General features: G+C 38.8%; 1 non-coding gene across 1 annotated transcript; it reads right to left on the bottom strand.

Annotated features, from left to right (window-relative positions):
• Positions 1-1,521: 1,521 nt before the first annotated feature.
• Positions 1,522-1,593, bottom strand: TRNAW-CCA. The gene has a single exon. It is a non-coding gene; the product is annotated as a tRNA-Trp (tRNA).
• Positions 1,594-16,730: the final 15,137 nt, after the last annotated feature.

The raw sequence follows: 16,730 nt of genomic DNA, 5'->3' as shown, positions 1-16,730 counted from the left end.
ACAGGTAAAGACTGCAGGTGAAAGAAGACAACTAAGTGCAGCACAGAAATAAACATTTTTTTTTTAATGCACTAATGACTATAGACAGGAGGTGTTATATCACCCCCCTCCACCCTCTCTCAAGTCTGGGCAACCCAGCACCTCTGAGAAACACTTTCCCTTTGGCAGAAGGAGGGTGAACTGAGCACTGGCCTCCCCTCACTACCAGGCCAACCACCCTGGCCTCAGGCACCTATGACCTCAGGCTCCTGACTGACCCCAGACTCCGAATTGGCAGTTGTGACCCCAGCACGTATGGCACATATGCCAGTCGCTACAGATGCAGCTCTGGTTACAGTCCAGCAAAAACTGGTCTTCTTGGCTTTCAAAATCCAAGCTGGTACCTGTGAATCCAGGTGCCGCACCGGCACCCATGAACCCAGGCTCCAGACCCAAATCAGCACTCACAGACAAACTCTAAGCCAGCACCCTTGGTTTTGGGGTCCAGGTCCACTCCAGTGCCAGATTTGCTTATGGCCCTGGGTTTCAGGTGCTGAAGCGATCATAAGGAGATACCCCACATCCAAGGACAGAGAAGCCCCAGCAAGATGTTAAGTGCTGGAGCAACAATGAGGAGATACCCCATGTCCAAGGGCAGAAAAGCCCCAGCAAGACAGTAGGAGGGGCTAATTTGCATTTAGAATCAAACCCCATTCCCGCCAGAGACACTCAGAGGGCTCAAACAAACCTTGTGCGCACCAGGACCCAGAGACCCCACAGAGACTGAGACAGAACTGTGTTTGAGCCTCTCCTGTGGAGGTACCGCTCAGCAGTGGACTGCCACAGGGGCAGGGCTCTGGGTGCAGCAGACTTGGGTATGGCGTAAGCCCTCTTGGAGGAGGGCACCATTAACCCCACCATAGAGCTTCCAGAACTTACACAGGACTGGAGACTCTTGGAGGGCACACACAGAAACTTGTGCACACCAGGACCCAGGAGAAAGGGGCAGTGACCCCACAAGAGACTGACCCAGACTTGCCCGGGAGTGTCCAGGAGTCTCTGGCAAAAGTGTGGGTCAGTGGCCTGCTGCTGGGTTGGTGGTACTGAGTATAGCAGTACATGCATGAGACCTTTAGAAGGAGGTCTCCATTATTTCATTACCTCCACCATAGTTTGACCCCAGGTAAATAACAGGGAGGGAACACAGCTTTACCCATCAACAGAAAATTGGATTAAAGATTTCTGAGCATGGCTCCGCCCACCAGAGCAAGACCCAGTTTCCCCCTCAGTCAGTCACTCCCATCAGGAAATTTCCATAAGCCTCTTATCCTTCTTGATTAGAGGGCAGACAGACTGAAAAACATGATCACCGAAAACTAACCAATATGATCACATTGACCACAGCCTTGTCTGAAGTGAAGTCGCTCAGTTCTGTCCGACTCTTTGTGACCCTATGGACTGTAGCCTACCAGGCTTCTCAGTCCATGGGATTTTCCAGGCAAGAGTACCAGAGTGGGTTGCCATTTCCTTCTCCAGAGGATCTTCCCAACCCAGGGATCGAACCTGGGTCTCCCGCATTGGAGGCAGACGCTTTACCCACTGAACCACCAGGGAAACCTCCTTGTCTAACTCAATGAAACTGTGAGCTATGCCTGTAGGGTCACCCATGACGGACAGGTCATGTAGAGTTCTGAAAAAATGAAGTTCACTGGAGAAGGGAATGGCAAGCCACTTCAGTATTCTTAATTGAGAACCCCATGAAGAGTATCAAAAGGCAAAAATATAGGACACTGAAAGATGAACTCCCCAGGTCGGTAGGTGCCCAATATGCTATTGGATATCAGTGGAGAAACAGCTCAAGAATGAAAAGATGGGGCCAAAGCAAAAATAGGACCCAGTTGTGGTTATGACTGGTGATAGAAGTAAGGTCCAAGGCTGTAAAGAGCAATAATGCATAGAAATCTGGAATGTCAGGTCCATGAATCAAGGCAAATTGGAAGTGGTCAAACAGGAGATGGCAAGAGTGAACGTCGACATTTTAGGAATCAGTGAACTAAAATGGACTGGAATGGGTGAATTTAATTCAGATGACCGTTATATCTATTACTGTGGGCAAAAATCCCTTAGAAGAAATGGAGTATCCATCATAGTCAACAAGAGAGTCCAAAATGCAGTACTTGGATGCAACCTCAAAAATGACAGAAAGATCCTTGTTTGTTTCCAAGGCAAATGACTCAATATCACAGTATTCCAAGTCTATATCCTGATCAGTAATGCTGAAGAAGCTGAAGTTGAAAAGTTCTATGAAGACCTACAAGACCTTCTAGAACTAACACACCAAAAAGATGTCCTTTTCATTATAGGGGACTGGAATGCAAAAGTAGGATCAAGAAACACCTGGAGTAACAGGCAAATTTGGCCTTGGTGTACTGAAAGAAGCAGGGCAAAGGCTAACAGAGTTTTGCCAAGAGAACGCACTGGTCATAGCAAACACCTCCTTTCAACAACACAAAAGAAAACTGTACACATGGGAATCACCGCATGGTCAAAACCAAAATCAGATTGATTATATCCCTTGCAGCCAAAGATGGTGAAGCTCTATATAGTCAGCAAAAACAAGACTAGGAGCTGACTGTGGCTCAGATCATGAACTCTTTATTGCAAAATTCAGACTTAAATTGAAGAAAGTATGGAAAACCACTAGACCATTCAGGTATGGCCTAAATCAAATCCCTTATGATTATACAGTGGAATTGAGAAATAGATTCAAGGGATTAGATCAGATAGAGTCCTTGAAGAACTATGGAAAAAGGTTCATGACATTGTACAGGAGGCAGGGATCAAGACTATTCCAAAGAAAAAGAAATACAAAAAAGAAAAATGGCTGTCTGAGGAGGACTTACAAATTGCTGAGAAAGAATAGAAGTGAAAAGTAAAGGAGAAAAGGAAAGATATACTCATTTGAATGCAGATTCCTAAAGAACAACAAGGAGAAATAAGAAAGCCTTCCTCAGTGATAGGTGAAAAGAAATAGAGGAAAACAATAGGATGGGAAAGCCTAGAGATCTCTTCAAGAAACATGTCATGCAAAGATGGGCTCAATAAAGGACAGAAATGGTATGGACCTAACAGAAGCAGAAGATATTAAGAAGAGGTGGCAAGAATACACAGAACTGTACAAAAAAGACCCTGATACAATCTTCATGACCCTGATAATCATGATAGTATGTCAACTTAGAGCCAGACATCCTGGAATGTGAAGTCAAGTGGGCCTTAGGAAGCATCACTATGAACAAAGCTAGTGGAGATAATGGAATTCCAGCTGAGCTATTTCAAATCCTAAATGATGATGCTGTGAAAGTGCTGCACTCAAAAGGCCAGCAAATTTGGAAAACTGAGCAGTGGCCACAGGACTGGAAAAGGTCAGTTTTCATTCCAATCCCAAAGAAAGGCAATGCCAAAGAATGCTCAAACTACTGCACAATTGCACTCATCTTACACACTAGCAAAGTAATGCTCAAAATTCTCCAAGCCAGGCTTCAACAGTACGTGAACAATGAATTTCCTGATGTTCAAGCTGGATTTAGAAAAAGCAGAGGAACCAGAGATCAAATTGCAAACATCTCTTGGATCATGAAAAAAGCAAAAGTGTTCCAGAAAAACATCTATTTCTGCTTCATTGACTATGCCAAAGCCTTTGACTGTGTGGATCACAACAAACTGTGGAGAATTCTTAAAATGATGGGACTACCAGACCACCTGACCTACCTCTTGATAAATCTATATGCAGGTCAGGAAGCAACAGTTAGAACTGAACATGGAACAACAGACTGGTTCCAAATAGGGAAAGGAGTATGCCAAGGCTGTATATTGTCACCTTGCTTATTTAACATATGCAGAGCACATCATGAGAAACGCTGGGCTTGATGAAGCACAAGTTGGAATCAAGACTGCCGGGACAAATTCAGTAACCTCAGATATGCAGATGACACCACCCTTATGGAAGAAATTGAAGAACTAAAGAGCCTATTAATGAAAGTCAAAGAGGAGAGTGAAAAAGTTGGCTTAAAGCTCAACATTCAGAAAACTAAGATCATGGCATCTGGTCCCATCACTTCATAGGAAATAGATGGGGAAACAGTGGAAACAGTGACAGACTTTGTTTTTTTGGATCCATAATCACTGCAGATGGTGACTGTAGCCATGAAATTAAAAGATGCTTGCTCCTTGGAAGAAAACCTATGACCAACCTAGACAGCATATTAAAAAGCAGAGATATTACTTTGCCAACAAATGTCTGTCTAGTCAAAGCTATGGTTTTTCCAGTAGTTATGTATGGATGTGAGAATTGGACTATAAAGAAAGCTGGTGCTGAAGAATTGATGCTTTCAAACTGTGGCATTGGAGAAGACTCTTGAGAGTCCCTTGGACTGCAAGGAGATTCAACCAGTCCATGCTAAAGGAAATCAGTCCTGAATATTCACTGGAGGGACTGAAACTGAAGCTGAAACTGCAATACTTGGCCACCAAATGTGAAGAACTGACTCATTTGAAAAGACCCTGAATCTGGGAAAGATTGAAGTCAGGAAGAGAAGGGGACGACAGAGGATGAGATAGTTGGGTGGCATCACTGACTTGATAGACATGAGTTTGAGTAAACTCTGGGAGTTTGTGATAGATAGAAGCCTGGTGTGCTGCAGCCCTAGAGGTCACAAAGAGTCAGACACAACTGAGTGACTGAGCTGAACTGAACTAACCTGAACTAGGCTTCAGGCCAACTCCTATATAAGACCAGTTCTTATAGCCCAAGTCTTCAGTGGACCCAAGGTCCCGGCATTCTCAGTAAACCTAAAGTTAGCAGAACAAATAAATGATAGAGATTATAGCAGAAATAATTAAAATAGGGATTAGAACAAACAATAGAAAAGATCATTCAAACTAATAATTGGTTTTTTGAAAAAATAGACAAAATTGACAAATGGTTAGTTAGACTTCTAACAAAGAGAGAAGACTCAAAGTAAATAAGATCAGAAATAAAACAGGAAATACCACTTGTGATGCTACAGAAAAAGAGAAGATCATTATAGACTACTATACACACTTATGGAGAAGGCAATGGCACCCCACTCCAGTACTCTTGCCTGGAAAATCCCATGGATGAAGGAGCCTGATAGGCTGTAGTCCATGGGGTCGCTAAGAGTCAGATACGACTGAGTGACTTCACTTTCACTTTTCACTTTCATGCATTGGAGAAAGAATTGGCAACCTACTCTAGTGTTCTTACCTGGAGAATCACAGGGACGGGGGAGCCTGGTGGGCTGCTGTCTATGGGATCGCACAGAGTCGGACATGACTGAAATGACTTAGCATACACATTTATATGCCAACAAATTGGATAACGAGGAAGAATGGTTAAGTTTCTAAAAACACACAGCTACCAAGACCTTATTATGAAGAATTAGAAGTCTGAACAGACCAATATCAAGTAAACAGATTGAATCAATACTCAAGATCCTTGCAACTATGGTCAACAGGTACATAAAGAGAAACTTAATTTTCCTAGTCATTAAGAAAATGCAAATCCAAAGCACAATGAACTGTCACTTCATGTCTGTTAGAATGGCCATCATCAAAAAGGCAAGAGAAAACATATGCTAGTGAGGATGTGAGAAAAACAGAATCTTTGGTGGGATTATAAGAACAGAGGATCCTCAAAAAATTAAAGAGAGAGCTACCATATGATGAAGCAATTTCGCTTCTGGAATACATCCAAATAAAGTAAAAACGCTAACTCAATAAGCTAGCTGCATTCCTATGTTCACAGCATCATTATTTATAATAGCCAGCTATGGTAACAATCTAAGTGTCCATTGTCTGACTAACAGTTAGAGAAGCTGTGCCATAACACACACCCACACCCACACCCCCACACCCCCCCCCACACACAGTGGAATATTATTCAACCATAAAAAATAAGGAATTCTTTCCATTTGTGACAAAATGGATCAGCCTTTAGGGCATTATGCTACACAAAATAAATCACATGAAGAAAGACAAATACCATATGATCTCATTTATATGTGGAATCTAAAAAAAAAGAAGAAGCTCATAGGAAAAAGAGATCAGATCGTGATTCTGAGAGGCAAGGGTTGGGAAGGGGAAGAATTTGATTCAGGTAATCAAAAGGTACAAACTTACAGTTAAAAGATACATAACATACATAGGGAAGTAGTATATAACACGCTGGCTATAGTTACCACTGTCGTATGATATATATGACAGTTGTTCAGAGTGTAAATCCTAAGAGCTGTCATTACAAGTAGCAAAGTTTTATTTTTTTTCCCATTTATTTTTATTGTACTATCTGATAAGATGGATGTTACCTGATCTACTGTGACAACTATTTTACCATATATGTAAGTACCTTTTATGTTGTGCACGTGAAAGTCTAACAGTGCATTACGTCAATTATATTTCAAACTGAATAAATAAATAATAAAAATATAGCAAAAACACTTCCCAACAAATAAAAGCCTAAGACCAGATGGCTTCACTGGTGAATTCTACTGAATGTTGAAAGAATTAAATCAGTCCTTCTTAAACTCTTCTAAAAAATAGGAGAGGAAACATTTCCAAATATATTTTAATAAGGATAGCATTATACCAAAGGCAAACATGGACATTACAAAAATGAAAGCTACAGGGCAATATCCCTGATGAACACAGATGTACAAATGCACAGCAACATACCAGCAAGCTGAATTCAACAGCATGTTGAAAAGATAGTATACCATGATCAAGTGGGATTTATCCCAGAATACAAGGGAAGTCCACAAGGATCACAATATACACAAATCAATGAATCTGATACACCACACTAAGAGTGAAAGATAAAAATCATATGATCATCTTTATCCTCAATATATACAGAAAAAGCTTTTGGCGAAATTCGACATCATTATAAAAATTCTCAACAAATTAGGTTTAGATACAATGTACATCAAAATATAACAAAGGCCATATCTGACAAGCCCACAGCTAATCATACTCAGTTGTGAAAAGCTGAAAGCTTCTTCTCTAATTTCAGGGGCAGGACAAGAATGCTCACTCTTACCAGTAAAAGAGCTATACGCTGAAAACTGTAGAATGTTGATGGGAGGAATTCAAATAGGTAGAAATGTACCCCTTGTACACAGAACTGTTCAACTTCAGCTTTTTCAGCGTTATTGGTTGGGGCATAGGCTTGGATTACAGTGGTAATGAATGGTTTGCCATGGAAACAAACAGAGATCATTCTGGCGTTATTGAGATTGCATCCATGTACTGCATTTCACACTCTCTTATTGACCATGATGGCTACTCCATTTCTTCTAAGGGATTCCTGCCCACAGTAGTAGATATAATGGTCATCTGAGTTAAATTCACCCATTCCCGTCCATTTTAGTTCACTGATTCCTAGAATGTCGATGTTCACCCTTGCCGTCTCCTGTTTGACCACTTCCAATTTGCCTTGATTCATGGACCTGACATTCCAGGTTCCTAAAAATATTGCTCTTTACAGCATTGGACCTTCCTTCTATCACCAGTCACATCCACAACTGGGTATTGTTTTGCTTTGGCTCCATCCCTTCATTCTTTCTGGAGTTATTTCTTCACTGATTTCCAGTAGAATATTGGGCACCTACCGACCTGGGGAGTTCCTCTTTCAGTATCCTATTATTTTGCCTTTTCATACTGTTCATGGGGTTCTCAAGGCAAGAATACTGAAGTGGTTTGCCATTCCCTTCTCCAATGGACTACATTCTGTCAGACCTCTCTACTATGACCCCTCCATCTTGAATGGCCTCACATGGTATGGCTTAATTTCATTGAGTCCCTACAAGACCTTTTAGAACTAACACCCCCCAAAAATGTCCTTTTCATTATAGGGGACTGGAATGCAAAACTAGGAAGTCAAGAAACACCTGGAGTAACAGGTAAATTTGTACTTGGAGTACGGAATGAGGCAGGGGAAAGGCTAATAGAGTTTTGCCAAGGGAACACACTGGTCATAGCAAACACCCTCTTCCAACAACACATGAGAAGACTCTACACATGGACATCACCAGATGGTCAACACTGAAATCAGACTGATTATATTATTTTCAGCCAAAGATGGAGAAGCTCTACACAGTCAGCAAAAACAAGACCAGGAGCTGACTGTGGCTCAGATCATAAACTCTTTATTGCAAAATTCAGACTTAAATTGAAGAAAGTAGGGAAAACAACTAGACCATTCAGGTATGACCTAAATCAAATCCCTTTCAATTATACAGTGGAAGTGAGAAATAGATTTAAGGGACTAGATCTGATAGAGGGCCTGATGCACTATGGATGGAGGTTCATGACATTGTACAGGAGACAGGGATCAAGACCATCTCCAAGAAAAAGAAATGCAAAAAAGCAAAATGGCTGTCTGAGGAGGCCTTACAAACAGCTGTGAAAGAAAAGCAGCAAAAAGCAAAGGAGAAAAGGAAAGATATAAGTATCTGTATGCAGAGTTCCAAAGAATAGCAAGGAGAGATAAGAAAGCCTTCCTCAGCAATCAATGCAAAGAAATAGAGGAAAACAACAGAATGGGAAAGACTAGAGATCTCTTCAAGAAAATTAGAGATACCAAGGGAACATTTCATGCAAAGATGGGCCTGATAAAGGACAGAAATGTGGTATGGACCTAACAGAAGCAGAAAATATTAGGAAGAGGTGGCAAGAATACACAGAAGAACTGTGCAAAAAAGATCTTCACGACCAAGATAATCACGATGGTGTGATCACTCACCTAGAGCCAGACATTCTGGAATGTGAAGTCAAGTGGGCCTTAGAAAGCATCACTATGAACAAAGCTGGTGGAGGTGATGGAATTCCAGTTGAGCTGTTTCAAATCCTGAAAGATGATGCTGTGAAAGTGCTGCACTTAATATGCCAGCACATTTGGAAAACTCAGCAGTGGCCACAGGACTGGAAAAGGTCAGTTTTCATTCAAATCCCAAAGAAAGGCAATACCAAAGAATGCTCAAACTACTGCACAATTGCACTCATCTCACATGCTAGTAAAGCGATGCTCAAAATTCTCCAAGCCAGGCTTCAGCAATACATGAACCATGAACTTCCAGATGTTCAAGCTGGTTTTAGAAAAGGCAGAGGAACCAGAGATCAAATTGCCAACATCTGCTGGATCATCAAAAAAGCAAGAGAGTTCCAGAAAAACATCTATTTCTGCTTTATTGACTATGTCAAAGCCTTTGACTGTGTGGATCACAATAAACTGTGGAAAATTCTGAAAGAGATGGGAATACCAGACCACCTAACCTGCCTCTTGAGAAACCTATATGCAGATCAGGAAGCAACAGTTAGAACTGGACATGGAACAACAGACTGGTTCCAAATAGGAAAAGGAGTACATCAAGGCTGTATGTTGTCACCCTGCTTATTTAACTTATATGCAGAGTACATCATGAGAAATGCTGGGCTGGAAGAAGCACAAGCTGGAATCAAGATTGCCAGGAGAAATATCAATAACCTCAGAAATGAAGATAACACCACCCTTATGGCAGAAAGTGAAGAGGAACTAAAAAGCCTCTTGATGAAAGTGAAAGAGGAGAGTGAAAAAGTTGGCTTAAAGCTCAACATTCAGAAAATGAAGATCATGGCATCTGGTCCCATCACTTCATGGGAAATAGATGGGGAAACAGTGTGAGACCTTATTTTTGGGGGGGCTCCAAAATAACTTCAGATGGTGATTGCAGCTGTGAAATTTAAAGACACTTACTCCTTGGAAGAGAAGTTATGACCAACCTAGATAGCATATTAAAAAGCAGAGACATTACTTTGCCAACAAATGTCTGTCTAGTCAAGGCTATGGTTTTTCCAGTGGTCATGTATGGCTCTGAGAGTTTGACTGTGAAGAAAGCTGAGCACCGAAGAATTGAAGCTTTTTAACTGTAGTGTTGGAGAAGACTTTTGAGAGTCCCTTGGACTGCAAGGAGATCCAACCAGTCCATTCTAAAGGAGATCAGTCCTGGGTGTTCATTGGAAGGACTGATGCTAAAGCTCAAACTCCAATACTCTGGCCACCTCATGCGAAGAGTTGACTCATTGGAAAAGACTCTGATGCTGGGAGGGATTGGGGGCAGGAGGAGAAGGGAACGACAGAGGATGAGATGGCTGGATGGCATCACCGACTCGATGCACAGGAGTTTGAGTGAACTCCGTGAGTTGGTGATGGACAGAGAGGCCTGGCGTGCTGTGATTCATTGGGTTGCAAAGAGTTGGACTCAACTGAGCAACTGAACTGATACCCCTTGTTCATTTATTAAAATAATTAATATAGTTAAAATGTCCATACTGCCCCCAAGGCAATCTACAAATTCAGTGCAATCCATATCAAAATTCCAATGGCTATTTTACAGAAATAGAAAAAAGAGAAAGTCTAAAATTTATGTGGAACCACAAAAGACCTGAACAGCCAAAATAATCTTGAGCAAAAAGAACACATTGGGAGCATCACATTACCAACTTCTAAATATACTACAAAATTATAATAATCAAAACATCTTGGTATCAGCATAAAAACAGACACAAAGACCAACAGAAAATAATAGATATATTTACAGTCAAATTATTTTTAACAAAGCACCAAGAACACATAACAGGAAAGATGAGTCTCTTTAATAAATGGTGTTGGGAAAACTAGTTTTCCTCATGCAGTTGAATGAAATTAGATTCTCATCTCACCATATATGCACAAATAAACTCAAAATGAAGTAAAAATTGAAATGTAAGATCCGAAACCACAAAACTATCAGACGGAAACAGAGGAAGAGCTTCATGACATTGCTCTTGGAAATGAGTTTTTTTCATATACATATGACCCCCAAAGTTCAGATAATATAAGGAAAATTAGACAAATGGATTGCATCAAACTAGAAAAAAAATTCTGCATAGCAAAGGAAACAGTGAACAGAATGAAGAGACAACCTACAAAATAGGAGAAAATATTTGCAAACTGTATATCTGATAAGGCCTTAATATCCAAAATATAAAAGAAACTTAACTCAATAACAAGAAAACAAACAAACTGATTTAAGAAATAGGCAAGGGACCTGAATAGACATCTCTGAAAAGAAAACATACAAATGGCCATAAGATATGAAAAGATGCTCAATATCACTAACCATAGGGAAAAGCAAATGAATGCCACAATGAGCTATCACATCACACCTATTAGGATGGCTATTATCAAAAGAGAAGCAGTAGCAATTGTTGGCAAGAGTGTGGGAAAGAGAGCCCATGTTCACTGTTGGTGGGAATGTAAATTGGTGCAGTCCCTGTGGAAAAAATATCGGTTCCCCCCCCCCAAATTTAAAAATAGAACTGCCATATGACTCAGCAATCTCAGTTCTGGATATAAATCCAAAGGAAATGAAACCAGAGTCTCAAAGAAATATCTGCACTCAGCATTATTCATGATAGTCAAGGTCTAAAACCACACTGTTGACAGAGATGAATGGATAAAATAGTGAGAACACATTTATATATATAGAATATATATTAAAATATAACATTCTATTATATGTACCATAGAGAGAGAATAGAATATTTTTCTGCTATGAGAAAGAAGAAAATCCAGTCATTTGTGACAATATAAGTGAAATTGGAGGACATCTATGTTACTGAAATCAGCCAGACAGGGAAAGACAAATATTGTGTGATTTCATTTATATGTGGAATCTGAAAAAAAAAAAATAGAACTTAAAGGAGCAGAGAGTAGAAAGGTGGTTACCAGGAGCTGGTAGAGTAGAGGAAATGGGGAAATGCTAATCAAAGGGTACAAAGTTATAGTTATATAGGATGACTAAGTATAGTTTTCTAATGTACAGGCATGATGACTAGAGTAGTTAATAGTATTATATTACATGCTGGAAATATGCTAAGAGAATAGATTTAAGATGTACTTATTTTGAAAAAACTGATAACTGGGTAAGATGATATGTTAATTACTGTGAATTAAGTAATTATTTCACTATTCTCATGTATATCAAACCATGTAATATGTCTTAAAAATGTACTATTTTTAATAAAAGCATATACATTTTAAGAAGAGTGAAATATGTCAGGTAGAGTTAATATATGGCATTACTGTGTATTTTCATACTTCCTTGTACATATATCTCCTTTCAAAATTAGAGCCTGATCAATTTGGGGCCTAATTCACAAAGGTAATGTTTTGAAATCACAGACCTGGGACCAGGCTCTAAACAAAACTACTATTCAAGAAATTAACATAATTCAAAAATCAAGTAGTTTACTTTTTTCTGTGACATAATTTGCTTATTTTTCTGCTATTTTCTTCTTCTTCTTGTTCAGTCGACCAGTCATGTCCGACTCTTTGCGACCCCATGGATTGTAGCATGCCAAGCCTCCCTGTCCTTCACCATCTCCCAAAGTTTGCCCAAAATCATATCCATTGTGTTGGTGACGTCATCCAGCCATTTCATCCTTTGATGCCCTCTTCTCTTTCTGCCCTCAATCTTCCCCAGCATCAGAGACTTTTCCAATGAGTCAGCTATTCACATCAGATGACCAAAATACTGAAGTTTCACTATTCTCTTCTTACTAAAGCTCTAAGATTGTTTTCAGCAATATAATCATTCATTAGAAGTCAGAGCTTATTTAAGATCAATCAGAATGGAAAGTATTACTGAAATTAAAATATAAGTCAAGGAAAAAGTAATTTGTATGTACATTAAAAAATTTTTGCTGAGCTTTGGAAACATACAGTGTTAATAGGAAGCAAAATACCCTTGTATTGACTGTGCAGCCAACTGTTAAATGAGAAAAGTGTCTTATTTTTAATTTTGAAGATTGACTACTTTTGAACACTAGTTATCTTTTAAAGCAGTATAATTAAATTCTTCACTTAAGCCATCTAGGCTAGAAAGATCATCATATGAAGAAAAATGTTTAAACTTGTTTTCATCTGCAAATCAAGGACCTTTTAAAATGTGATATTTAATTAATTTAACCATTTTTGATAATTTAATATGAAAATTTCTATTCATTGTAAAAGGCAGCATGAATAAAGAGAGGCATAGGCTCTTGATGTTTGAAGTAAAGGTTTTGTTTTATTTTTTTGCACCTTGCTAGATTTTCCCTGCACCTTGGCGTCCAAACTAACCTGGCAATAATTCACAATTTCCTATGAAACGTCTCATGCAAGTCAACATCTCATTTATTTGGCTCTCTTTCCTTGGATTCCAGATCAAAGTACCCCTATCCTCTGTAAGTACAAATACATTCAGTACCCTGAAGCATTTTAATAGCATAGTGAGTATCCCTTCTTAAGTAACATATATTTTTTTCTTATCATCATTAGCATCAGTTGGGAGTTTCTTAGAATTGCAGAATCTTAGTGTTTACACCAGAACTTTGAAACAGAATCTGTATTTTATAATGATCCCCCCTAGTGACTTAGCAGCAGCAGCAGCAGTGATTTTTGAGTACATTAGAATTTTACAAATATTACTTTAGAGAGAAAGCCTTAGTCCTGAAATTGTATTTTCAAATATTTTATTTACCTTTTCTAATTTTGGGCATTTAATTGTTTAAACTTTTTATTATCCTATTAATATATGAAAGCTGTCTAATGATGTGCAATGTTATTCTGCTGTTGCTGCTGCTGAGTCACTTCAGTCGTGTCTGACTCTGTGCGACCCCATAGACGGCAGCTCACCAGGCTCCGCCGCCCCTGGGATTCTCCAGGCAAGAACACAGGAGTGGGTTGCCATTTTCTTCTCCAATGCATGAAAGTGAAACATGAAAGTGAAGTTGCTCAGTCGTATCCGACTCTTCGAGACCCCATGGACGGCAGCCCACCAGGCTCCTCTGTCCATGGGATTTGCCAGGCAAGAATATTGGAGTGGGGTGCCATTGCCTTATTCTAGTTATTGGCAATTTGTTTCCATGCTAATTCTTCCTTTGTTCTACTGATTTCTAAATTAATACTGTTCTGGTCAGATAATATACTTCACATTATTTTGATATTTTGATGTTTATAGAGATCTGTTTTATGACCCAGCATTTTGTCTATGTTGGTGAATGTTTCATGGGTACTTGGAAATGATGTATACTCCATAATTGTTAGATGTAGTAATCCAATGTCAAGCCAGTTTCTTAATGTTGTTAAGAAGCCTTCTATATCTTTATTGACTTTTATGATTCCTATCAGCTATTGATAGGGTTGTGTTAAAATTTCCAAAAGTTGCTTGTAATTTGTCTATTTTTCCTTTAATTTTTTTAGTTTTACTTTTGTATTTGAAATTCCACTTTTGGTGTTGAAGTACAGCATACTTTGTCTGATGTTAATATACCCATTACTGCTTTCTTATTCTTAGTGTTCTCAAGGTATATACTTCACCACCATTTTATTTTAAAGCAGTCTCAGTTCAGTTCAGTTCAGTCACTCAGTCGTGTCTGACTCTTTGCGACCCCATGAATTGCAGCATGCCAGGCCTCCTTGTCCATCACCATCTCCCGGAATTCACTCAGACTCACATCCATTGAGTCAGTGATGCCATCCAGCCATCTCATCCTCTGTCATCCCCTTCTCCTCCTGCCCTCAATCCCTCCCAGCATCAGAGTCTTTTCCAATGAGTCAACTCTTCGCATGAGGTGGCCAAAGTACTGGAGTTTCAGCTTTAGCATCATTCCTTCCAAAGAAATCCCAGGGCTGATCTCCTTTAGAATGGACTGGTTGGATCTCCTTGCAGTCCAAGGGACTCTCAAGAGGCTTCTCCAACACCACAGTTCAAAAGCATCAATTCGTATCATATAGGCAGTCTTGATTTTTTTTTTTAATTTGGTCTTACAATCAATACCTTTAAAGTGTTCATTCCTTTCCCATTTACTTTATGTTTGGCATTTATTCCAAACACTGTTGTAGCCTATATTCCTCAGTTTTATGTTTTTTGATTAGTAACATTTTTTCTGTACTTCCCTGGTGGCTCAGACGGTAAAGCATCTTGCTTACAGTGCGGGATTTGATTTGTATTTTCTCTGTTGAGTTTTAAGATACACCTTTTTGCATTTTATTTGATTTCACTTATCATAGTTTATACCCAAACAAATATATGAAATTTACAAGAGTATAATTCTATTTAACACTTTTCTGCCCTATGTGCTCTTGCTACTTATCTTCTAAATAGTCTATAATGCTGCCATGTATAATAGTTTTGTTTTTCTTTAAACAACTACCTTGCAGAAAATTTTAAAGATATATTTAAAGTAAACACATGTACATTTACGTATAATTTGATATTTTCCCTTTGGACAGAGAAAAAAAATATATTACTTACATGTGGAATCTAAAAGATGGTAAGAATGGACTTGTTTACAAAACAGAAAGAGAATCACAGATGAAGAAAACAAATCTAGGGAGGAGGGATAAATTGGGCTATTGAGACTGACATGTACACACTACTATATACAACATATGTAACTAATAAGGACTTACTGTATAGCACAGTGAACTTTACTCAATAATCTGTAATGACCTATTCAGGAAAAGAATATAAAAAAGAGTGGATATATGTATATGTATAACTGATTCACTTTGCTGTATGAGAGAAACTAATACAACACTGAAAATCAACTATACTCTAACAAAAGTTAATTTTTAAAAAGGTGAGAGTTTTTAAATACAGATTATTATAACATACACATTGTTCTGTGCCTTAACACTTTTGATTTTATATATGTTAGAAACTTTCCATGCAGATTCCAGCTGTAGCTCAGAAGTAAAGTATCCACCTACCAATGCAGGAGACACAGGAGATGCAGGTTCAGTCTGTGGTTCAGGAAGATCTCCTGGAGAAGGAAGGCAACCCATGCCAGTATTCTTGCCTGGGAAATCTCATGGACAGAGGAACCTAGTGGGCTACAGCCCATGGGTTAACAAAGAGTTGGACATGACTTACTGACTTAACAAGTTATATTTTATAACAGATGCATGTTTTTCCATGGTATAGATATGCTATCATTGATTTAAGCAGGCTAATGTTGAGTATTGCTTGATGTTAAAAACTGTTTCGGTGAACAATCTTTCCTTTACATCTTTATATACAAGTGATGATTTCTGTAGAGTAAATATCTAAATGTGGAACTACATAACAAAGAAAATACTTACTTTGTCATAGATGTTCTTCCATAAAGATTGCACCAATTTACAGTTCCATCTACAGTGTATAAGAGTGCCTAATTCTAGGAATTACTTTTAAATAGTTATTGGCTATAATTTATATACAAATTACTCTTTTAGGAGTACCATTTGATATATTTTCTAATTGTATAAAATTGTATATCTTTCATTACAATGAAAATACAATATCCATCACCCCCAAAGCTCCGTTATGACCATTTAAAGTGACCCCTTCTTATCTCCAGGCATCCACTAATCTGTTTTCTGTCATTACTAGCTTTGCCTTTTATAGAATTTCATGTAAATAGAATTAAACAGTACCCATCTTTTGCTTATGAATTCTTTCACTTAACAAAGTGTGTTTTAGTTACAGCTATGATGTTGGTTATTTTATTGCTGACTGGTATTTTATAGGATGGTTAAAAGATTGTTTATCCATTTGGTCATGTATGGATGTGAGCGTTGGACTGTGAAGAAGGCTGAGTGCTGAAGAATTGATGCTTTTGAACTGTGGTGT

This window comes from Oryx dammah, unplaced genomic scaffold (genome assembly GCF_014754425.2).
Source record: "Oryx dammah isolate SB20612 unplaced genomic scaffold, SCBI_Odam_1.1 HiC_scaffold_25, whole genome shotgun sequence".
In the NCBI taxonomy this organism is placed as follows: Eukaryota; Metazoa; Chordata; class Mammalia; order Artiodactyla; family Bovidae; genus Oryx; species Oryx dammah.
The sequence above is the reverse complement of the archived record's forward strand: the minus strand, read 5'-3'. Positions and strand labels throughout refer to the sequence as shown.